This window comes from Nyctereutes procyonoides, unplaced genomic scaffold (genome assembly GCF_905146905.1).
Source record: "Nyctereutes procyonoides isolate TBG_1078 unplaced genomic scaffold, NYPRO_anot_genome, whole genome shotgun sequence".
Taxonomy (NCBI): Eukaryota; Metazoa; Chordata; class Mammalia; order Carnivora; family Canidae; genus Nyctereutes; species Nyctereutes procyonoides.
Genome location: NW_026575049.1, coordinates 50,311,394 through 50,335,640, shown reverse-complemented (window position 1 = coordinate 50,335,640; position 24,247 = coordinate 50,311,394). Strand labels below are relative to the sequence as shown.

General features: G+C 44.4%; 2 long non-coding RNA genes across 2 annotated transcripts in view; one reads left to right on the top strand and one right to left on the bottom strand.

Annotated features, from left to right (window-relative positions):
- The window catches only part of LOC129511699 (uncharacterized), a 38,912-nt gene extending 29,778 nt beyond the window's left edge, over positions 1 to 9,134 (top strand). The window contains exons 3-4 of the long non-coding RNA XR_008664882.1: positions 2,583 to 2,700; positions 9,076 to 9,134. This is a non-coding gene — a long non-coding RNA (uncharacterized LOC129511699). The remainder of the gene's footprint in view (positions 1 to 2,582; positions 2,701 to 9,075) is intronic.
- LOC129511698 (uncharacterized) overlaps positions 1 to 24,247 on the bottom strand; it is a 164,119-nt gene that overhangs the window by 63,368 nt on the left and 76,504 nt on the right. The window lies entirely within an intron of this gene.

Here is a 24,247-nt window from a genome sequence, read left to right as displayed (position 1 = left end):
GCCTGCTTCTCCCTCTGCCTATGTCTCTGCCTTGTCTCTGCCTCTCTCTCTCTCTGTATGACTATCATAAATAAATAATAAAAAAAAATTAAAATATTTGTTAAATGGGTTAATAATACTTGGGCTTCAGACTATTGTGAGACCCAAATATAATGTGTTAAAGATGTTTAGCCCAACATCTGGCATCTGGTGGTCAATAAATGGGGTTATTGTTCATTGCCATCTTAGTTCAAACTCATAAACAGTTATGGGAGGTCTGCTTTAAAGGCCAGCAGTTGGGAGAGTAATTACTTGGGAGGGGAAAATTCAACCCTCGCTCTAAATGACATAGTCTCTTTAGATATGTTAATACATTTAATCAGGTTGCAGTCAAGCCCTGCTGGGCAGCTGAGCCTCTTTCATTGACTTTGCATATCTACTCTCTGATCCATTAGTCACAGGGTTTACAATTCACCATCTGGAGCAATCCTACTTCCTTCATTCCCAAATTCTCAAGTAGCTTATCCGTGTAACACTGAGCATTGACAAAGAGTACTCAGGGTTAGGAGAAGATTGAAAGAGTCCTCTTTTAAGTCTCTGTGACCATGGTATAAAAATTATTTCTAGTTGGAATGGAAATATTTTGAGTTCCTGAAATCCCTTATCTACGTAAATGCAGAGCCTCCCAAAAGAACTCAAATGTCATAAATCTTCTCCCCAGGAGCCACTCTAATCTTCCCAGAGAAGTCAGCACCATGCCCAAACACACTGTCACAAAACTATCCTGTCTCCCCATTCATTCCCTTAAGGTCCCATTTATTTTTCCCATCCTTCTCCCTCTCCCCGGCTTCACCTCTTAGGATAGTATGTAAGCCCCAATTTCTAATTGCCCCTTTGAATAATACTGCTCTGTGAACTCCCATACATACGTGATGAAGATCTTTTCTCTTGCTAATCTCTCCTGTCAGTTTAATTCACAGGTCCCAAGCTTTAAATTTAAGAGGATAGAGGTAAAGTTTTCTCTCCTAACAAGATCATGGTGGTACCTTGCTCTTCATAAACTAAAACCCAAAACAAACAAAAAGCATAAAATAAGCATAAGAAAGTATACTTTATTCTATTTTTTTCTATCAAACATTAGATTCCTTCAAAAGCATTTTCTTTTTTAAAGATTTTATTTATTTATTCATGAGAGACACACGGGGTTGGGGGGTGGTGCGGGTGAAGCAGGCTTGATCCCCTGGACTCCAGGATCATGCCCTGGGCCAAAGGCAGGTGCTAAACTGCTGAGCCACCCAGGGATCCCCACAAAAACATTTTCTTTGGTGCCCCTGATTTACTAGTTCCTAAACACATCTGCTATCGGGGAATCCAGCCCTGAGCATTGTTGTTAGTCCTAATTTTACAGACTCAGGAGGGACAGGCTAGGAGTTCCCAGCACATGACTGGTAAGGAGTGGAGTGAGGAAATTCGCAGCCTGTTGAAGGAATCAAAGCTTCTACTACACGCCATTAATGAACCTGTTGGACTGTTTCCAGGTCTCTGTGATCAAGGGCACTGAGACAAACATCTGGCATGAAGCTTTGGGCACACGCATCTCTGAATACTTCTGTACAATAGGTTTTTAGCAACAGAATGTTGAATTCAAAGCTCACTAACACTTTCAACATCTGACTGTATTTTAAAATTATCCGGTAATTTCTCATTTCTTAGGAATCAGAAAATCTAGTACTTGAAGTTGCTTTTACTTGTGGTTGTTGCTTCTACTTTCCAGAAATGAAACTTTGTTCAGGGAAAATGATATAAAACTTGGAAACAAGGCAGAGATGTGATGTTTTAATATCATCTGAGAATGTGTCCTAATAGGTCAAACTAGCTCAGCTGATTAGCTGAGGAATATAACTTCATTTAATGGACAATTGACTATTATTGTAATTTTAACAATTTCACAGTTTCAGAGGTCCTGCCCCCTCACAAGGACTCCCTGAAACAGAGCAGTCCTTAGATCAAGAACCTCATAGAAAACATAAATTTAAGATACTTTGTACTTCCCTGACCTTCCGATTGCTTCAACCAGTGAATTTTTGCCAAGATATGGCAAATTTGGATCATTTTCAGAGCTCCTATGTGTCAAAATCTGGTGATACCTACCTGCTGTGGATAAAATGTCTTTGTCTTTCAAAAATTAGAAACAGAAAATGTGGTTCTCTAAATCATGCCTGTCTGCCTGTTAGAAACTGCTAGGACCTGGGGCTGCCTTTCAAAAGGCCTAGTTTGGGCCCCAGAAGCACTGACCAGAGAGAAGACCTGTTAGACAAAGTTGGAAGTTAAATGCTTATCTTCTAGCTTAAAGGCTGGGAGCCTGGGGAAGGCTCTGTGGTACCACTGTTGTGCTGGGAAGTCTGTGAAGTTTCCAAAGGAGAAGTCCAGACCCAGACTTGCAGGCTTCTGTCAACATTTCTTTGTGTAAGGAATTCCATGGGAAGGAACCATGAAAGGGTGGATGGGGAGAAAGAAATGGCCCATATCTTCTGCTGGTCCAGTTCTTCACTGTCAGAGGTGTTTACCTACAGAGGTTTATTTTTGTTTTTTGTTTACTGTAGGCACATGTGTTGGTGTCTGTATTTGTGTCTGACCCGTGGCTACAGTTGGAGCACTGGAACTTGTGATTCTTCTCTGTGCATCTAGATGTGAGGAAAACTTTTGCGCTTCCCCACACAGGTAAAGTAACTGGCCACATATGATGATCTCTCTGTGTATCTGTGATTGGCTTTGTTGAGGGAAACTGGGTTAACAGATCACATGAATCTGTGACTTGTACTTGTTATGGGGCATCTCAGGAGAAGTAAAAGAAATGCAAGTAGGCATCGAGCGAACAATTAGCAGTCTGTTCTAAAAATGAATCTGGGATTTTTTTTTTAATTTTATTTTTAAGGGGATCCCTGGGTAGCTCAGAGGTTTAGCGCCTGCCTTCGTCCCGAGGCGTGATCCTGGAGTCCCGGGATCGAGTCCCACATCGGGCTCCCTGCATGGAGCCTGCTTCTCCCTCTGTCTGTGTCTCTGCCTCCCTCTCTCTCTCACTCCTCTCTCTCTCTGTGCCTCATGAATGAATAAATAAAATCTTTTAAAAAATTTTTATTTTTAAGTAATCTCTATACCCAAAGTGGGGCTTGGACTCACAACCCTGAGATCAAGAGCCACAGGCTCTACTGACAGAGCCAGCCAGGTGCCCGAAAGCCAGGATTTTTTAAAAATCAGGTATGGTAAGTCATGTAGACATGGAAACAATTGTCATGAGAAGTTCACACTCACAGATCTCTAGAAACGAGGCTAGGCATGCCATACAGGGCTACATGAGGAAGCACCAGGACTGACCAGATTTGACCAGGACAGACAGAAGAAGCAGGGAGTATGACCCAAAGCCTTTATCCTGGTTTTCATAAGAAGGAATGGGTAAGGCAGGGTAGATATATTGAGTAAACTTAGCATCAGGGGGTTTGAGTAATTTTGGTGAGCTTGGGGCTATAGTCAGTCCCTAGTTGTCTGATACCTAGCCCTGAGGTGGTTTTGGACTGGGTAAATACTGATATGGTATGTGAGAATTTGATAAGAGATGTCAGGCTCTGACCTGGTTGGTTTGTATATCAAAGACATTCTTATAGAGGAATGTTTGCTTTCTAGGAATTACTAGCCTTGAGAGGGCCAGTCTGTCCAGGATCAAGGCCTCAAATGCCAAAATATTTTGAATATGACTACAGAAAATAAGAAAATATAGTCAATACACAGTTGTAAAAAAGTACTAAGATGAACTGCCAGAAGCATTTTTAATATTTGACAAATGGACGCAGAATTATATTTGGATCCACATTCACCAATACTCTTAGGAGAGGTGAATCCTTGAACAAATAAGACTAATCTGATATTGGGTGCTTGGGTGGCTCAGTCAGTTAAACATCTGCCTTCAGCTCAGGTCATGATCCCAGGGTCCTGGGATGGAGCCCAGCATTGGGACCCTGCTCAGGAGAAAGCCTGCTTCTCCCTCTCCCTCTATTGCTCCCCTTTCTTGTTCTCTTGCATGCTCTCTCTCTCTCTGTTAAATAAATAAAATCTTTTTATTTTTATTTATTTTTTTATTTTTATTTTAAATTTTTATTTATTTATGATAGTCACAGAGAGAGAGAGAGAGGCAGAGACACAGGCAGAGGGAGAAGCAGTCTCCATGCACCGGGAGCCCGACGTGGGACTCGATCCCGGGTCTCCAGGACCGCGCCCTGGGCCAAAGGCAGGCGCCAAACCGCTGCGCCACCCAGGGATCCCTAAATAAAATCTTTTTAAAGAAAAGACCGATTAGATAATTTTGGTTTAAAAACAGTGCTATGACTTCATCTTCATTTTATCACAGTGTGGGGTATAATATAATGTACATCTCATCTTAGCAAGATTCAGGGTTTTTTTGTTTTGTTTTGTTTTGTTTTGTTTTGTTTGGAAAGCTTAATTAATTTAAACTCTACAATTTTTTGATACTGGTTTTATGGGTTAGACAAATTATCATTGCTTCCAGAAAATATTTAAGATTATGAGAATATAATTATTTTTAAGTTATATTTTAAAGCTAAGATTGTCATTTAACTTTATACATAACTGTATATGTTTAAATAAATATATATACATACGTATGAATATTAAAATGAATAAGCAAGATAAATTATGAGTGACAAAGAGAAGATGTGTTGTTCAAAATTGATCTGCTTCTCACCAAAGGTAGTAAGAAATTATTTACCATCTGTGTTATTTGCCTAGAAAGCACAGATCACTTACGTCAACTGAATATTCCTCCTCAGAAGCCCATTGATTTTTGGGACTACGACCCAAGCCAAAGTCAGACCCTTAACTGACTGAGCCACCCAAGTGCCCTGCAAATATATAAAATCTTAAAAAAAGTTTCTCACTTCTGAAAGAGTATATTACACGATGATGATGATGATGATAATGATGATACTTTTTGCTGTTTATTTTAAAATACTACATTGTTACTTTTAGTATCCAGCTATCCAAGCTCCAACTACCTTTTTCTCAAGTACCTATGCTTCCATTAAAATGAGGTCTCAATCTCCTCTGATAATTATTCCCCTAAAATTCAAAAGAAAACCAACAAGGTGTTTTTTGCACATGAATCTTCTTTGGCACTTTTTTAGATGCTCTTTGGTAGCTAACAAAAGTCTACTTTCCTGCTTTATAAAAGGAAAGGTGCTAGAAATAATTAGGTATGTTTGATAATCTCCATGTTTTTATTTTATTTTATTTTATTTTTTAAAGATTTTATTTATTTACTCATGATAGACATAGAGACAGAGAGAGGCAGAGACACAGGTGAGGGGGAAGCAGGCTCCACGCAGGGAGCCCAACGCGGGACTCGATCCCAAGTCTCCAGGATCAGGCCCTGGGCTGAAGGCAGGCGCTAAACCGCTGTGCCACCCGGGCTGCCCTGTTTTTTTTTTTTTTTTTTTTTTTAAGATTTTATTTATTCATGAGAGGCACACACACACACACACACACACACACACACACACACACAGGCAGAGGGAGAAGCAGGCTCCATGCAGGGAGCCCCAGGTGGAACTCCATCCCAGGTCTCTAGGATCAGGCCCTGGGCTGAAGGTGGCGCTAAACCACTGAGCCACCCGGGTTGCCCAATCTCCATGTTTTTATGACTCAACTGATAGTGAGAGCTGTTGTGTTTATTAAGCTCATCACAAGGGAAGAAGTATCAACAAAAAGGAGAAGACTCTCTCTTGAGTCAGTTAGGAACAGGTAAAGTGCAACTTCAGTGATTTCTTCCAGGATGAAAAGCAACTACAGTGTTCAGGTACACAGACATACAGTAACTGTCAACAAACTAATTAAAATTTTTTTTCCTATGTTTAAAATAGCCCTGCTAAACTAGTAGCAATTGTAACACACACTTTACCAGATGGATTAGAAAGACCTTGAGATTTGTCAATGCGTCAAAGATCACGATACATTATTACCCCAGAATTACAATGAAGTAGTTATATATTATACCCAGTGGAGAAATCTACTCTTCATTCTGGGATCTTCGGTTGGTCACTGTAATAAACTAACCAGTCATTCAGTTTTGTCATTAGCACCTGGTTTCTACTATCCCTTCACTTTGTCTAAAGACCTTTGCTATGAGCTATAGGTCAGAAATGGAGTCTTTTGAAAGAAACATTAAAAGGATATGTAAAGAACTCTACCAGGTACTCTTAACAACTGACACACACACACACACACACACACACACACACACACACACACACAACTTACGCTATGAGGAACAGACTTTCCAGTATGACATCTGGGAATCTGAAGTGTTATCTGGATACTCATGAACAGGGTGTATATGCAAAGATGCTGTGGTAGGGGCACCTGGCTGGCACAGTTGGTGAAACATGCAACTCTTAATCTTGGAGTTGTGAATTCAAGCCCCAAGTTGGGTGTTGACACTACTTAAAAATAAAACATAAAAAAATACAAAAGGACGCCTGAGTGCCTCTGCAGTTGAGCATCTGCCTTCAGCCCAGGGCGTGATCCTGGAGTCCTGGGATCGAGTCCCACATTGGGCTCCCTGCGTAGAGCCTGCTTCTCCCTCTGCCTGTGTCTCTGCCTCTTTCTCTCTGTATCTCTCATGAATAAATAAATAAAATCTTAAAAAAAAAAAAAAAGATGCTGTGGTAGACTATACAAAGTTCACCCAGTTTCATTCAACGCTTACTCCTTCCTAAGACATGTAACTAGGAAACTGGATTTATCTATTGAATGAAAAGTCTTCCTAACTCTGACTCACAAGCCATGGTTGGAGGTATCCCTAAGGCTGAGGGAAAAAGGAAAGAGGTTGGAACTGCTAAAACTTAGAACTTGGACGAGGGGTTCTGTGGAACTGAAACTTAACCTCTGAGGAGGGGCTGCTGCCTGAACACTCCTGGTGTCTCTGAGGGGGGGTGTGGTGAAGGTGATTCTGCTGCTCCCTGGAAGGAGCTGCCACTGTCAGGTGCAGATACATTGCTGGTGTGACATTGTCAGGAACAGGTAGCAAATAGGAAGAAGCAAGTCCTATATCCCTACTCCAGTCTTGCAGGCTCCCACAGTAAAGCTTATCAGGGAGTAGCTAGCAAAAGAGAAAAGTGTATATAGTCCCAGTCAGCAGCTAAGAGCTATTAGCTTAATAATGTGCACATCTAGCTTTTCCTATTTTCTAATTTTCTAATAAATGAACTAGAGGGTCATTTCTTTACATTTCTCCTATTTGCAGTTATTTTCCCCTTCAAAGGTTCAAGCTTTTGGTTTTGATAATATTTGATTATCTTCTCTATGCAAGGCAACCTTCCTGTCCATATTATAGAAGCTGGGGCTTTTCAATCATCGGGTACTGTGATACATCATAGCCTCCTTATCAAGGCCCTAAGGTTGTTAAGAGGAAGTGATGTGTACCATCCCCTACAATGTTGGTACAGGGGCTAGGACCACAGAAGGGCTGAAAACTTACAGAGTGACTGGTTGATGGATGAGTAATGTGGTTTTACTTAAAAGGATTACTTCCCAGTCATCGTCTTTGCTCTCCTGCTCACACACAACTCGGCTTCCACTCCATACTCCACATGCGGCCAGTCTAGAATGATCATCCACTTCATCTCTAGGCTGGGACAGGGTGATCATCTGCTCATATGACTAGGTAAAAGCACATCTGCTGTCATTAAGCTTGGAAACAGGAGTGCTGCAATGGGAACGGAATTCTAGCAAGTTCACTGGGGTAGGCTTGCAATAATGGTTACATTGCCTAAATACCAAGAAAAATACCCAGGGGGGAATTCCATGACCTGGGACTCCTTGTGGTCAATCCAGAGCTACGTAGCTGATTTCATCCTTACAGGACACAGTATCTACTTTTTGATTGTACTCCAAAAGCAGGGTACACCACTTCCTGGGGGAATTCTATGGTGACGAGATGGGGGGACAGGAAACATCACTTACAATCACTTTGAACACAGCAAGATCAGGTTTCCTCAAAAAATTCTCAATGCAAACAACCCAAGTGTCCATCAATGATGAATTGATAAACAAAATGTAGTATAACCATATTATGGAAACTTGTTGAGCAACAAAAATAAATAAAATATTGATTCCTGCTTTATAACATGGATGAACCTTGAAAACATTATGCTATGATAAAGAAATTAGTCACAAAAGATCAGATATTGTATGATTCCATTTATATAAAATGTCTGGAATAGACAAATCTTTTGATCTTTTGAGATAGAAGTTATATTAGTGGCTGCCAGGGGCTGGGGGAAGGGAGGAATGGGAGAAAAAAAAAAAACCTGCTAACAAGACTGTGGTTTTTTTTTTTTTTAAAGATTTTTATTTATTTATTCATGAGAGACACACAGAGAGAGAGAGGCAGAGACACAGGCAGAGGGAGAAGCAGACTCCATGCAGGGAGGGAGTCTGACGTGGGACTCCATCCCGGGTCTCCAGGATCACACCCCGGGCTGCAGGCTGCACTAAACCACTGTGCCACCAGGGTTGCCCAAGACTGGGGTTTTTTGGGGGTGATGAGAATGTTCTGGAATTTGATAGTGGTGATGGTTGCCCAACCTTGTACTAAAACTCACTTAATTGTACTCTAAATGGTGAATTTTATGGTACATAAATTATGTCTCAGTATTTTTTTTTTTTGAAGATTTTATTTACTTATTCATGAGAACACAGAGAGAGAGAGGCAGAAACACAGGCAGAGGGAGAAGACGAATCCATGCAGGGAGCCCAACGTGGGACTCGATTCCTGGTCTCCAGGATCAAGCCCTGGGCTGAAGGCGGCGCTAAACTGCTGAGCCACCTAGGGATCCCCTGTCTCAGTATTTTTAAAGGAAAAAAATGATTCTGTTAAAAAAAAAAATCAAAGCCATTCCCTATTGCCATGAGTTTCCTAGATGACTCAGTGAGTAAATGGTATGATGGCTTTCAACATTTAGCATTTTATAAAATGTGGCAATGGCAACAGATTTAAGAAGCTGACAGCAAATATGGGTTTTGCAGTGCTCTTTCCATAGAAGTCTGCGGGAGAGTTGATTTCATCCTCCAATTGGAAGGTCTATCCAGATGATTTCAGAAGTTGTGACGGTATGTGCCCTGTCCCCTAGCTAATTGTGATATTTCTTCCCAGTAGAGATGATCATCTATGTAGACTATAAGTTACTGAAAGACACATCGTGTTTTCTCCATCTCTCTTATATGTGACATATGTAGAAAATGCAGACAAATTTCTTTCCCTTTCCTCTAATTATATAGGAGGAAAAAAATGCAGCTCCACAAAATCCTACATTGAGTTTGATCCGTTTATTTTTAAAGATTTTATTTATTTGTTTATTTATTTATTTACTTACTTAGAGGGTGCATGAGCTGAGGGAGGGGCAGAGGGATGGAACCCAAGCAGACTCTGTGCTCAGGGCAGAGCCTGATGCAGGGCTTGCTCCCATGACCCAGACATCATGACCTGAACTGAAATCAAGAGTTGGCTGCTCAACTGAGCCACCCACGTGCCCCTGATCTCTTATTTTGTTTAAAAAAATTTATTTACTTATTTGAGAGAGAGAGAGAGAGGGAGAGTGGGAGCACATGTGTGTGCAAGAGCAAGGAGGGGCAGAGGGAGAGCATCTCAAGACTCCTTGCTGAGCATTGATCTCATGACCCATTAGATCATGATCTGAGCAGAAATCAAGAGTCAGCTGCCTAACTGACCGAGCCACCCAAGTGCCCCTCCACTTATTTTTAGGTAGATGGAAGCAACTGCTGCTTCCATCTCCTTTCAAAAGAGCAGGGTACAGGAATTCATATCAAACATAGTTAGGAAATTCACAGTCCAGCATCCAGGACCTTTTTCTTTTATATTCTTTGGGCAGAAGTACAGAGCACTTGAACTTTTTCTCCTTGTCTTTCTACTTTTTGCTGCCTCTGAATTCAATTCAGACTTCTAAAAGCTCCAGTTAGGGATCCCTGGGTGGCGCAGCGGTTTGGCGCCTGCCTTTGGCCCGGGGCGCGATCCTGGAGACCCGGGATCGAATCCCACGTCGGGCTTCCGGTGCATGGAGCCTGCTTCTCCCTCTGCCTGTGTCTCTGCCTCTCTCTCTCTCTGTGACTATCATAAATAAATAAAAAAAAAAATTAAAAGCTCCAGTTAGAGAGGAGACGAGGAGATGGAGAGGCATATGTGCCAAGCAGGGATCATGTGCCCATCACTGGGACTATGGATGCCTGGGCATTCCATCCCACAAGAATTAGAATAATCTGGCAGGGCTCCACACAGTTCTCTATGCTTTGTCCCATTTTGCTTTGACGATTGGCTATCTAATGCTGTGTAACAAATCATCCCTAAACTTATTACCTTACAACAGCACCTATTTACTATCTCTAGCTTAGCTGAGTGGTCTGGCTCTGTCTCTTGTAAGGTGGCAGAATCAGATGTCAATCAGGGCTGCCTTTGCATGATCTGGGTGGAGGATTGACTTCCAGGCTGGTTCCCTCACTTGGTGGCAAGTTCATGTTAGCTGTTAGCTGAAAGCCTCTATTCATCACCACAGGGACTTCTCCATAGGGTTGCTTGAGCATCTTCACATGATAGCTGGCTTCTTCTAGGGCCAGTGATCCACGACAGAGCACAGGGCAGAAACCATAATATCTTTTATGATTTTATGACTTTGCCTCAGAAGTCTCATTCCATCATTTCCATGACATCCTACTGATCAGATGGACAGGTCAGTTCATGGTAGGGTGGGGACTATTCAAGAGTATGAGTATCAAGAGGCAGAATCATTGTGTTGCCATTGTGGAGGCTGGCTGCTACATAAGCCCTAAGATAAAGGGCAGTTTCAATTAAATTAAGTGGGAATTCCTCTCTATATCCTGCAACACAAACCCCAAATCCTGACTGGGATACCTCCAAAGAGGCATATTGCACCTCTCTGCAGAGGTTCCAGAGTGATGAGGAGGGATTAGACAGAGGGAGGAAAAACCACTGAAGACAGTCGAAAGGATTCAGATTTATTCATCAAAAACAAACAAACAAACAAACAAACAAACAAAAAGGACTTCATTAGAGTCTATAAATCAGGAAGGGGCTGGAAGAAAGCCTATTTTTCCAAATTACAGGAGCATAGAGGTGGGCTCCCTTTTTAAAGCCAGAAAGTTGTAGGAATAGTCAAAGTTTCCTTGCAATGAATCTCACTCAGTACCCTGCAGTGATCCAGATTGAGAATGTAGACATCACCTTCTGAGAAGAGGTCAAAAAGTTTAACATGTTTCCTCCCAACTGCTCCTTGGTAGTCTCTCTAGGTTTGAAAACCTGCCCTGGAGGTGCTATACACACAGTTATCTCAAGTGGCCATGAGACTTGGTCCTATTTATCCTGGGGTCCCAGGTGGCCTTGTTAGCATAGAACAACTGAAGGTAGGTTGGCAGGGCCACTCTGCAGCTGTTTTCTTTTTCTGTTGTTTTAGTTGGTAGGTTTGGTCCTGAGGTTTCCTGGGTGGGGTTGTCTCCCTAGGCCAAACCAGCTCTACAAATCTGGCTCAGATTTGAGGTGGGGGCTGGATCTCCCTCTTCTACATAGTTGTGTCTTTGAGAGACCAGAGTTGTTACAGGGAGGTGTGTGTGTGTGTGTGTGTGTGTGTGTGTGTGTGTGTGTGTGTGTGTGTTGAGGCCCTAAAACTCCAGTTGTTGTTTCCAGTCTGGATGTTATGGAGAAATTATTGCCAATTGAATTATACTTTGGTTGAGTATTTGTGTTTATATTTAATATAAATACAGTTGATTAAAATGACTTGTGTCATGAGTAGGAATGCAGAGTTTGGGGAGAAATTAGGGGAAAATGGAAAAACCCCTTCCTTCCCAAAGTTCTTGGGCTTTTTTATCCCTATGATTCTGAATTATGTTTTGTGATTTATGTCCACTTGTGCTTTCTTTGTTCCCAGGACCAGGATGGAGGTGCTTGTGCTCTCAGCAGCCACTTGGTGCCTCTCTAGGTGCAGAAGGATGAATCTCTTTATGCTACGTTTTGGAATGACTGTTTGGTCCTGAATAGGAGAACTTAAGAGTTGTGGGCTGGTCATAAGAAAGTTCTGGGCTTAGCTCTGCTCTGTCCTCAGCCAGCCTTGTAAACCAGAACAGGTCTCTCAGCTTCTCCGAGTGTCAGTTTCATCATTTAGCTCAGGGGTGATAAGACCTGTCCTGCTCATCTCACAGGCTTATGGAAAAGGACTGACTGGGATAATGAAGGTGAAAGTGGAGTAGGTATGCATGCTATTATTCAAATGAATAATAAGTACATGTCAAGCCACCACAGTACAGTTGCCTGCTGTTTGTCACTGAGCCTTGGTCATCTGATCAGAATGGGTGTTTGTGTTATCTCCCACCTGACTTAATAATGGTTCCAAATTACAGGCCATCTAGCAGGACTAGGGCCAGGTTTTGTGGGGTTTGAACAGATAGAATTTGGGAATATCCTCTTTAAGGAAAAAAAATGTGAACACAGGGCTTGAGCTCTCCAAGGTCTTGGAAGGGACTCATGCAAGTAGGGACCCTGAACCTTCTTTAGCTTCAAGATAATTCTCCCCTCTGGCTTTCTGGCCTTTTTTTTTTTTTTTTTAAGAACTATGTTTAGTTCTTTTTTTTTTTTTCTTTTTAAGATTTTATTTATTTATTCAGGAGAGAGACAGAGAGAGAGAGGCAGAGACACAGGCAGAGGGAGAAGCAGGCTCCATGCAGGGAGCCTGACGTGGGACTCGATCCTGGGTCTCCAGGATCAGGCCCTGGGCTGAAGGCGGTGTTAAACTACTGAGCCACCAGGGCTGCCTGCCTCTGGCTTTCTGGTTTTGTTGCAAGTCTGACATCTGAGCATCTTTGTGAGAAGACCAAGATTCAGACACCTCTCCTCCATTGCATTTTCTGGGCTGGGAAATTCAGGAGCCTTCCCAGATGCTGAAGCTAAATTCTACTGTGATATACTCTGAGCAGCCTCTGCCTGGCTGTTCCCTGGTTCATTCAGGAATGGCTCTTCCTCTGGTCATGATCTCTACCTCAGAGATTCTTGCCAGGTCTCCAGCCCTCATTTCACAGGTGGAGAAAATGTGGCCTAGAGATGGGCAGTGACTCATCTGAGGTCATATAGCCTTTTAACAGCAGAGCTTAGAGAGGAAGCGAGCTCCTAAGTCCCACTTAGATCCTCTTTCCACCATGTCCCCCTGAATACTAGCCTTCCTGAAGCTACTCTTGACTGTTACCTAATTGTCCATTAGGAATCTGTTGTCAGTGAACCAGTTTGGTAGTCATTTATGCTTCTAACTGGGACAGCCTGTGTTTACTCATCAGTGACAGACAGGCTTGCCTTTGACTTGGCCAGTGTGGACTTTTTGCAGTCTCATCCTAACTGTCCCCAGGGGTCTGGCAGCACTGACAAAAGGTCAGCCCAAAACAGTTCCTCACTTAAGACCTGCCTGTAGGGTTTGCACCTGACACATCATAGGAGGTTCTCAGGCCCTGGGACCTGTCCCTTGGTATTGGTTCTGACCCACATTTCCTGTATGTGCTCTCCATCTTTTCCCTAGAAATTGACCCTTTGAGTGGATCTTGACTTTTATTTTGACCTTTGGTTGCCTCTAGCTCATTTTTCTCTGGCAAGTAACAACCCCAAGTACACCAGCACCTGCCCCTATGCCCAAGCCAGAGCACTGATTCAGCCAAAACAGAAATTCTAAAGGTCCACTCAGGACCCCTACACTGAGGAGTCCACTGGGGTGTAGGGAGAGTACATAGCTGTGTGTAAGGAGTCCACTATTCCCTCAGCAGGCTCAGCTCTAACCCAGTGTATCCCAATGACTCTAGACTGTAGGAAAGTCAGGGGCCTCAAACCACATTTGTCCCCCTGGGCCTAGGGCCAACACCTAGACACTAACAAACAGCTTCAGTTGTACTAGTGGTTAGGATACTGAAGTACCTCCATATGAGTGGGTAAATGGTTGTAGCTCCATGTCCCTTGAGGACCCTCTGCTGATGCAGGCCCCTTGGCCCCTCTGCCACACTCCCCAGATCTTCTCAGGATCCACAAAATAAAAGGTTGGCCCTTGCCTAGTGGGAGGTCTCTAGGACCCAGCCCTAGTTCTTAGGCCCGTGTCTGTCCTGATGTTGGGGGTCTGGCCATAGTGATGATTCAATATTCTGAATACTCTACCCACTTGAGCTAACCCTGAGCCCACTCTTCTGCTAGTAAATGGGCCCCCTGCAGTCTGTTTTCTGATATGAAGTTCCAGTTCCTGCTTCACTCCTTTCCTGGCAGTGTGTGCCTAATGATACCTTATCACAAGGACAGGGATCTAGACAGTCTTCCCAGGAAGGACTTTTGCAATCAGAAATATTGTTCTAGAGCTGACTGCTGAGTGACACCAGGTCTCTGGAACCATGCTGAAGACCCCTACCTGGGCTTGGCTACATTTCTGACACTCTTGGTTCTATGGCGTCTCCACCCCACAAGTGGTTCCAGTTCAGATCCCAGGCCTTCCAGCCTGCCCTGTTTCACTGCAGTTAACTGGACTGTGCCTGATAGTGTCTCTGAGTAGGTTAGGGAGTAACAAGGAGAGGCAGAGCATGTCTCCCACCACCTTTAAATGCCCCTACCCTCACAGTGGCAGCCAACCAGCCCCTTTTCTGTACTCTCCATCTTCACTGAGGTGCACGCTCAGCCTGCTCTCTCTGGTTTGTGTGAGTCCCTTCCCTCCTGATGTCCAATCCCTGGAGGCCTGGAACCCAGCCAGCAGCTGGGCAAAAGAGCATCCAATGACTGTGGCTGAGGGTGGCTGAGTGTGTGGTTTCTAAAGTCTATCTATTCCCCTCCTACCTCATTCCTTTGGGTTGAAAATGAGGCCTAAGAGAGAAACAGAGGCTTGGAGCACTAATGGTGTATTTGAGGCATTGGTGTGGAAGACATTTAGGAGGCAATTTTAGCCTTTGAAGTCCATATATGACATCACGCAGAGAACTGTCTGTTCCCCCAGGTATAGAAACAGGCCTATCTGAGACCAGAGAGTTTAAAAAAAATAAAAACCAAAAAAACTAGAGAGAGAGAGAGAGAGAGAGAGAATTTTTTTTTTTTAAGTACACAACCTGAGCAAGGCATTTATCTAAGCACTTGGCAACCATATTCTCATTTTTTTTCTCGAAGAGACAGACTGGCACAGAATTTCAGATGTGTAGGCACTCAAGGCAGAGCTATCTGGGCCAGCATTCCTTTTGCCCTTCCTCCTTGGTGAGAGTGTTCTGATTTCATTTGGGATGGCAATGTACCTAGGGGAAAATCTATGTTTCCCAGATTTCTTTGCACTGTGATTAAGATCTGGCTAACAAGATTTAAGTGGAAGTGTTTAGGAGTTAGGCTGCTTCATAGGAGTGGCATTCTTTTATCCCTCCAGCTTCTTCTCTTGCTGCTTGGAACTCACAGATATTACTGGCTGGAGTTACAACAGCCATAGTGGACCTAGAATGGAAGCCATGCGTGGCAGAGGAGAGAAACAGAAGGAGCTCAGATCCTCATGAAGCCTTCACAGCATCTGAGAATGGCCTACCTTTGGACTTATTTTATGTGAAACAATACAAACTTGTATGTTTAAGTCATTGCAGTTTCTATTTCTTGAAGATGAACAAAATTCTTAACTGACAGAAGATAATAAATCAGTGACTTAACAGATGATGCCAGGAAAACTCAATATCCACTTGCAAAAGAATGAACTGGACCCTATATAAAAGTTAACTCAAAATGAGTCATCAAATGAAACACAAGAGCTAAAACTATAAAAGTCTTAAAAGAAAACACAAATGAAAACTTCATGACGTTGGATTTGGCAATGACTACTGGGCTATGGCAGGTATAGACAACAAAAGAAAAAGTAAACAAATTGGACATCACCAAAATTAAACTTTTGTGGATCAAAGGGAACTGTCAACAGAGGAAAAAGGCAACCTGAAGAATGGGAGAAAACATCTGCAAATCACCTATCTGCTAAGAATTAACATTAAGAATATACAGAACTCCTAAAAGTCAATGGCAAACACCAAGCAACTCAATTAAAAAATCGGCAAAGGACCTGAACAGGCATTTCTCCAATGAAGATACAGAAATGGCCAATAAGCACACAGAAGGATGCTCAACATTGTTAATCACAGGGGAGATACAAATCATAATCACAACAAGATACCACTTTACACACAGTAGGAAGGCTGCTTTTGGAAAAACAAACAAGCGTTGATGTGGATATGGAGAACCTGGAACTTTTGTGCATTACTGGTGGGAATGTAGCAATGGAGCAGCCACTAAGGAAAATAATATGGTGCCAGGTAAACTGGATATCCACATGCAAAAGAAACATTAACAAAACAAAAAAATTAAATATACCATTTGATTCCATAATTCCACTTCCGGCTATCTATACAAAAGAACTGAAAGAAGGACTGGCAGAGGTATTTGTACAAGCCATGTTTGCAGTAGCATTATTCACAATAGCCAAAAGATATAAACAACCCAAATTCAATCAATGGATGAAAGGATAAATAAAATTTGGCATGTCCGTACAATGGAATATCATTTAGTCTTACAAAACAATGACATTTGAACACATGCAACAACATGGATAAATCTTGAAGACCTCATGCTAAGTGAAATAAGCCAAATGCTGTAGAAGTTCACTTGTATGCAGTATCTAGAGTAGCAAATTTGTTGAGACAGAGGAGAGTGGTTGGGTACCAGGGAGTCGGGGGGAGGGAGTAATGGGGAGGTATTGTTTAAATGGCTATAGAGTTTCAGTTGAGGAGGATAAAAAAATGAGATGAATAGTGGTGATGTTTGCACAACAGTGTAAAAGTACTTAAGGCCACAAACTGTATACTTAAAAATGGTTAAAATGGTAAATGTTATATTGTAGATATTTTGCCACAATAAAAAATATTAAGTTTAAATAAATCAATAAACCCTGAGTCCAAATCCCATATTGACAGATGAACTGAGAACTTGTTTGGTCTGAATCACACAGCTCCAGGAGCAGCTAGAGGAAACGAACTTGAATATCCTCTGCCTGCTCCTCAGCCCCGCCTAAAGGCTCTTTGGTGGAACAGGTTTCATCACCTGCCCTACCTCTGCATCCTAGATACCCTTTATTTTATTTTATTTTATTTTATTTTATTTATTTTATTATTTTTTAAAGATGTATTTATTTATTTATTTATTTATTTATTTATTTATTTATTTATTCATGATAGAGAGAGAGAGAGAAAGGCAGAGACACAAGAGGAGGCAGAAGCAGGCTCCATGCCGGGAGCCCGACGCAGGACTCAACCCTGGGACTCCAAGATCGCACCCTGGGCCAAAGGCAGGCACCGCTGAGCCACCCAGGGATCCCCCTAGATACCCTTTTAATTCTTCGATTACCCATCTGAAGTTTCTACCTTGGAAATGGTTCTCCCTTCTGCAGGAGTGGCAATAAAAAGGGGGGTTGGGGGCTGAGATCCAGCCTGAGGCTCTCTCCATAGGGAGATAAAGTTCAAGACACCTGCTCTAAGTAGGTGATTAAGAGAGCTGCCCTTTCTTTTGAGGGGATGAGGGATTTTGTAGAGCTCCACTGGTGGTGAATGGTCACCTTGTTCTCCTCTAGAGTTAGTTACCTCACTTTCCTGCCCCTAACACTCCTCTCTCCTCATACACTACATCTGACACCAGCTGCTGGGGCCTCTTGGGTATTTGGCCTCCCTAGCTAGATTAGAAATTCTCTGAAAGCAGGAATTACATCTTTGTAAATACCATCTTCTCTTGCCCCATCCCCATCCGTCCCTCCAGCATCTGCCAAATGTGTCACCTAAGGGCCACAGCTCAGTAGTCCCCAGGGAACTCTGGCTGCTTCATACTTCCAAGCTCACATATATCATCAAAAGGTGACTTTAGAAACGTGCCTGGTTGTTCTCAGTTTACTTTGGAGGTCCAGGAAGGCCAAATCTGGGATAGTTGGGGAAAACTTGGGTGGAGGCTAGAGTGGGCAACATGTCAGTGCAGAGGGTCCATGCCATTGGTAATGAGTGCCTGCCACAGACTCCGGGAGATGGGCTTTAAAGCCTGGTGAGATGGTCTTGAAAGCTGTCATCTCTCATAGGGAATGAGCCAAATGTTGGGGACAAGTTAGCAGGATCGAATGTGAGGAGGCCTATGGCCAACTTCAGGCCCAGAACTGTCTCCACTGGTCTGGTCACATGTGGGGTGGATTTCCTCCAACTTTGCCCTGCCCTTCCCTGTCTCCAAGGCTGGAGGATAATGGCAGGAGGAGGAGAACAAGGGTTTATGGAGTGCTGACCAAGCCCAATCACCCACTGCTTCAAACAGAGCCAGGCAACCATTCTTTTCCTCCACTTTCTGCCCTGGGACTGAGCCTCTAGGCCAGAATCAGTTTCCACCTTTAAACAGAGACCCGTTTAGAGACTTATAAAAATTACCCGGCTCCCACCTTTCCTCCCTGTACTCTTCTAAGGTCTTATCAAGAAAAACTCTGAAAGACTGTGAAATGGGCAAAGATCCTTGGGCATCCTTTCAACAGAATGTCAGGAATTGTCTAGACTGTTGCCTGGACTACAGGACCCTTCCCGAGTCCTCTGATTCTACAAGGATCCATGCCTTTTATTGTTGATGATCCTGCATCTCTGCAGCGACACAAGTTAACTTGCACATGGCTGATACTAAGACACAGATTCCTGTTCTAGGAATGCAAAGGAAGATGCCAGTTCTGCATCTCTCAGCAAATCCCCCACCCCTGGTATCTCTGATGGCCTATATATATGTCTGCATTTTGGATTCTCCTGTGAACTGGCTGTAACATATTACTGGTTCCCTCATTAACTAATGAGTTAAATGAAGTTGAAGACTTGTGTTCATTTTACATTTGTGTAAGAGTCATGATGCTACCTAAAAAAAAAAAAAAAAAAAAAATCCTTTAACTGTTTCAAATATCCAGTCTTGTGCTTAAAGCTGAAGGAATAGAGAGAAGGAGGGAAAAAGAGGATTGTAAGGAAGTGGGCAGGGTGGAAGGAGAACAGGGAAAGGAGAAAAAGCCAAGAGGGACAGGATAGAGGGCAGAGCTGGGCAGGAGGAGGAGGGGAGGGAAGAGCAACATAACAAGGAGGAGGTGAAAGAAAAGAATCTTCCTGTCCTGCAAACACATGCTCTTCTGTCTGCTAGAAGGAAAAGTCTTTATTTTGAGTCAGCTGTGACAGGCCCTCTCAGTCTCTTAGTCCGAGAGGCAAATTATTTTCTGCCTGTTGTTTCCCAGGTCACCAGTTATATTAAGCCACGGTCCCTTGGTGGCTGCTGTCTATAAATTTTCCACTCTCTACCCTTTGAGTCAGATCGCAAAATAAGGACATTTTGAAACTTGGACTCTTGGTGATCAGAATATGGAGATGTGGTCCAGGATACTCTCGGGTCTCATAGAGCTAAGTGGGTCCTTAATTGAGGGTCCTGCTTAGATCAGCAACAGGAAGGCAAGCAGAGCTGCCAGATTGCTCCCCAGAGTGTTCAGACTCTAGCCTGGCCCACTGAGGAGACTGCACAGTTCCCAGGCCTTAACAAGGCAGCAGGCCATAGCTTTGCCAGGGGGTTAGAAGCAGGCTCTTTGTCCTGAAATGCCTCCACTGGCCTGGCGTGGATCAGAAATTTAGACAGTCAACTGTCATCATTCTAATAAGCCCATTCATAATAGGTCTTTCATCTATCTTTCCAAACTTATGTCCTGCCACACCTACCACACATCCTGCGTGCCAGCCAGGCCAGCCTCCTTGGTACTCCTGGAACAAGTCAAGTATTTTCACGCCTCCATGTCTTTGCTCTTGCTGTTTTCCCTGCTTGGAATGCCTTTTCCCTTTCTCCTCTACCTGGTGATGTCATACCCATGCTTTCCTCTTATTTCCAGGCAGAGTGAATGATTTTTTCCCTTGAGTCTTCATGTGTACATTATATACATCTGTACTTAGACACAACACTCATCACTCTGGTTTGTAATTATTTGCCTGTCTGCCAGTCTGTTCTTCAAGGACAAGAACCCAGGCTTATTCATGGGCTGCCCTGGTACTTGGTTCACATTCATTCAGTCACTTCACAAATTTATTGAGCACTGACTATGTGCCAGGCTAGATAGTGAACATGACTGAAAAAATATCTAGGTGCTAGATAGTGAACATGACTGAAAAAGATCTCAGTTCTCATGGAACTGACATTCTTTTTTTTTTTTTAAGATTTTATTTATTTATTCATGAGAGACACACAGAGAGAAAGGCAGAGACACAGGCAGAGGGAGAAGCAAGCTTCATGCAGGGAGCCTGACGCGGGACTGGGTCTCCAGGATCTCGCCCCGGGCTGAAGGTGGTGCTAAACCACTGAGCCACCCAGGCTGCCCTGGAACTGACATTCTTGTTGGGGAGGCAGACAACATACAAATAAATAATGTCAAGTAGTAATAGGTGATAGGAGAAAATCAAGGGGGATAAGGGTACAAGGAATGTTGGAGGGCATTATTTTAGCCAGGGCAGTCAGGGAAAGCCCCTCTTGATAAAGTGGCATTTAAATAGACTCTTGAAGGAAATAAGAGAGTGTGTCATGTGGGTATCTGGGAAACAGCATTCCAGGCAGAAGGAAAAGCAAGTGCAAAAGTCCTCAGATGGGCGTGTGTCTGTGTGTCCAAGGACAGCAGCAAGGGCTAGAGTACACCAGACTAGTGAGTGCTGGGAAAAGCTGTAGGAGAGTGGCTCCAAGAAATAAGAACCAGGGGACCAGAGAACTTAGAGTCTTCAGGCCAATGTAGAAACTTCAGCTTTTATTCCAGGTGAGCTGGGGAGCCATTGCATTCTTGTCCCAATCTGCATACATACAGAGCACACTCTTCTGCTTGAATCGGCTCTCCAACTACTCTAAATCTACTCAAATCTTTGTCTTTGGGGAGAGAAGAGACTATTTAACTTATATCTTAGACCATTCATGATCATATATGACCTCCTGGCTACTTTTTGGAGAATAGACTGTCCAGGGTGGGCACTCAAGAAGGTTATTGGTAATGTGGGACCAGATGCAAGTGGCCTTGGAAGGACCATGTGAGCATGTCCCTGATTGGACAGGAAATGCGAGCTAGTATCTGCTCCCTTTAATCTATATTCTCCTCCTACTTCCTCCTTAGGGAAGTGTCCCTGCTGATGTGGATTTTCTGCCCCTGGCACCGAATGAACCTGGAGAAACCAGGCAAAACTCATGCCCCAGCCTGCTGAACTGAACTGGGAGATATGAACCTTGCCTGTAAACAATTCACCAGAAAAGTCAAGGCTAACTTCTTCAAGGAAGGAGGCCCATCATAGGGATTAATAAAAGGCAAAGCATGGCAAGAGAAACTAGCCTTTCCCAACTCCAGCATGCCAGCAGTAAGACTGTTGGCTCCGAGTCACCTTCAGGACACCTTGGCAAACAAGCACCAATAGAAGCTTCTCTGAGAGAAGGAATGAGACTTTGACCACCTACTCCTTCCAGGCCTTTTCCCAGGTACATGTGGAATATCCTTAATGCTAAAGTAGCCAATAAAAGTTGAAGAAGTCCCCTCTCTACCCCTCCACGCTCTCTCTCCAAAGAGTGATATCTCTAATGGTGGAATTTCAGGTACCAAGGAAAGCCTTAGGGAGGGGGTTTCCAGGAGCACCTCTATTCTTATTACAACAAAGTCTTCTATTCCCACCTCCCTTCTCCCAGGGAGGAACGGGGGACCTCGGAGGGGCAGAAAGGAGCCCACCAGGACGGCGGGTTCCAGGGCGCAGGGGCGGGCGCGCCGCGTGCAGTGGAGGCCGGCGCCCGGCAGAGGGCGCAGAGGGCCCGCTGGGTCTGTCCAGAGTCCCGGCTCCCGGCCCCGGCCCCGGCCCCGGCCCCGGCCCGGCTCCTGGCCCGGCGCGCTGCTCCTGCTCCTGCTCCTGCTCCCGCTCCTGCTCCTGCTCCCGCTCCCGCTCCCGCCCCGCCGCCTCCGCGCCGCACACCCGGACGCTGGCCCGCCTCCGCGCAGTGTGGGCGCCGTCAGGAAGCGCCTAGCTAGGCACCCCCTGCAGCCATCATCTGCCCCCTTCCCGGGAGGCAGGTCATTCTCCGGTCAACCTAGTCCCGGGTCTCTAGGTCGTCTGGGACGCGCCACGCCCTCCGCGGGCCAACCTTCCCCTCCCGCAGTGCTTTCCCTTCCAGGTGTGGCTGGTGGGGAGGGCGGTGGTCGCGAGAGCGCGGGCCTGGGCCCCGGACCCTGAAGGTTAGCAGTTTCGTAGGGAGAAGCTGCAGGTGCGAGGTCAGAGCCGATTCCACCCCAGGCGCTGGCCCTCGGGCCACCGGCGCTTGGGTGGGGGCCTAGAGTCCAAGGCCCCAGGAAAGGAGGGAAGGCATCTGCAGTGTTCACTTCCGCAGGGCCTGGCATGTGGCAGGGGACATCGTTATTGAATGAGTGAACGAACTGGAATGGAATGGAATGGAATGTTAGACATGGAAAGTGGTCTGAGATCTGGGTCTGGCCAGCCCTGTGCTGGCACAATACCGCCCGGTAGGGTTTGCCACACTCTCCTTGCTCCTCACCTGTCCTGTCTCTCTCCCAAGACCATTCTTCCCATCTCACAGCTTTCCTTTCACTTTCTGTCAGAAAAGCACTTTCTGAGCTTCTGCTCAGAAGCTTTCACTAGCTCCCTGATCCATATCCCTCCTCCCCCTAGCTTTCAAAACTCTGGGCAGATATACATGGCACACTCTTCTGCTTGAATCTGCTCTCCAGCTACACTAGATCTACCCGAATCTTTTTTTTTTAATTTTTATTTATTTATGATACTCACACAGAGAGAGAGAGAGGCAGAGACATAGGCAGAGGGAGAACCAGGCTCCATGCACCGGGAGCCCGACGTGGGATTCGATCCTGGGTCTCCAGGATCGCGCCCTGGGCCAAAGGCAGGCGCCAAACCGCTGCGCCACCCAGGGATCCCGATCTACCCGAATCTTATGAATATAACTTGAACTAGCCTTCCTCTCGGGAGCTGCCCATCTCCTTTTTCCTTATCAGCAACACCTGCTCCCTTGCCGCCAGATCTTTCTCTTCCTGCAAGGGCCAGCTTCAGATACCATTTCCTTCCTTCAGGAAGCATTCTCCAGACTTTTTCAGTCCAGAGTAAGTTTTCTCAGCTCAGCTCCTATAGCATACACTCCCTGACACTTTTTTTGGTACCAGTTACCTATAGGTGCTTTGTTATGTAGTACTCACCTATCTTTTCTCTTCCACTACACTGTAAACATTTGGAAGGCAGGGCCCAAGTCTTACTTATCTTGGTATCTCCTCTTGCAGTTTATCACATATTTATTGAGCATCTACTACACACCAGGTGTAGAGTCTAGCATATAGACTATGGTCCCAAAAGAGGACCCAAAGGAGTCTAGGATGCTGGGGAGAAAAGAAGACACTTGGGGCTTGAGGGAAAGTAGAGGGTGTGGCTCCAAAATGGAGCACTCACTAGGAAAGTCCCAATGACTTTCTTTGAGAGCACTCAGCATCCTGGATTAGGAAGCAGTCTCATTCTCTAAGGGAGTATCTGCCCATTTATGGAACCATTTACTCATCTATTCCCTCATTCATTCATTCATTTTATAAATATTTGTTGAGTCCTTACTTTATCCTGGTGACTCATACGATTGGTCATACTTCAACCCCAAAAGGGTTGGCAGGAGTGTGTGTGTGTGTGTTTGTGTGTGTGTATGCACGGTAGGGAGTACTACGAGCCTGGGAAGCTTTTGGTGTGAGTTGGTTCTTTGTCAGTTCCTGTACAGAAGCATAAGCCCCCCTGGAAATGGTCTTGGAAAATCCTAAGTTTTCATGGAGGGAAGCGAGTCCTCAACCCTCCTCCCTTGAAGGTAAGGTACCCAGACTTTGCCTCATAGTTCACTTTGGAAGAGCTTACTCTGCCAGAGAATGTTCACTTCAAAGTCCTTTTCTTCTGTGATCATTCAGGGTTTTCCAAACAGCCCTCTGAGGTTAGGTCCATTTGCCAGTTGAAAAAGCTGAGGCTAGGATATTTAAGGTTTTCCCAAAGTCACTGGGTTGTGGCAGGGCTGGGCCCAGAGCAGGTCATTCACATCGTGGTCACC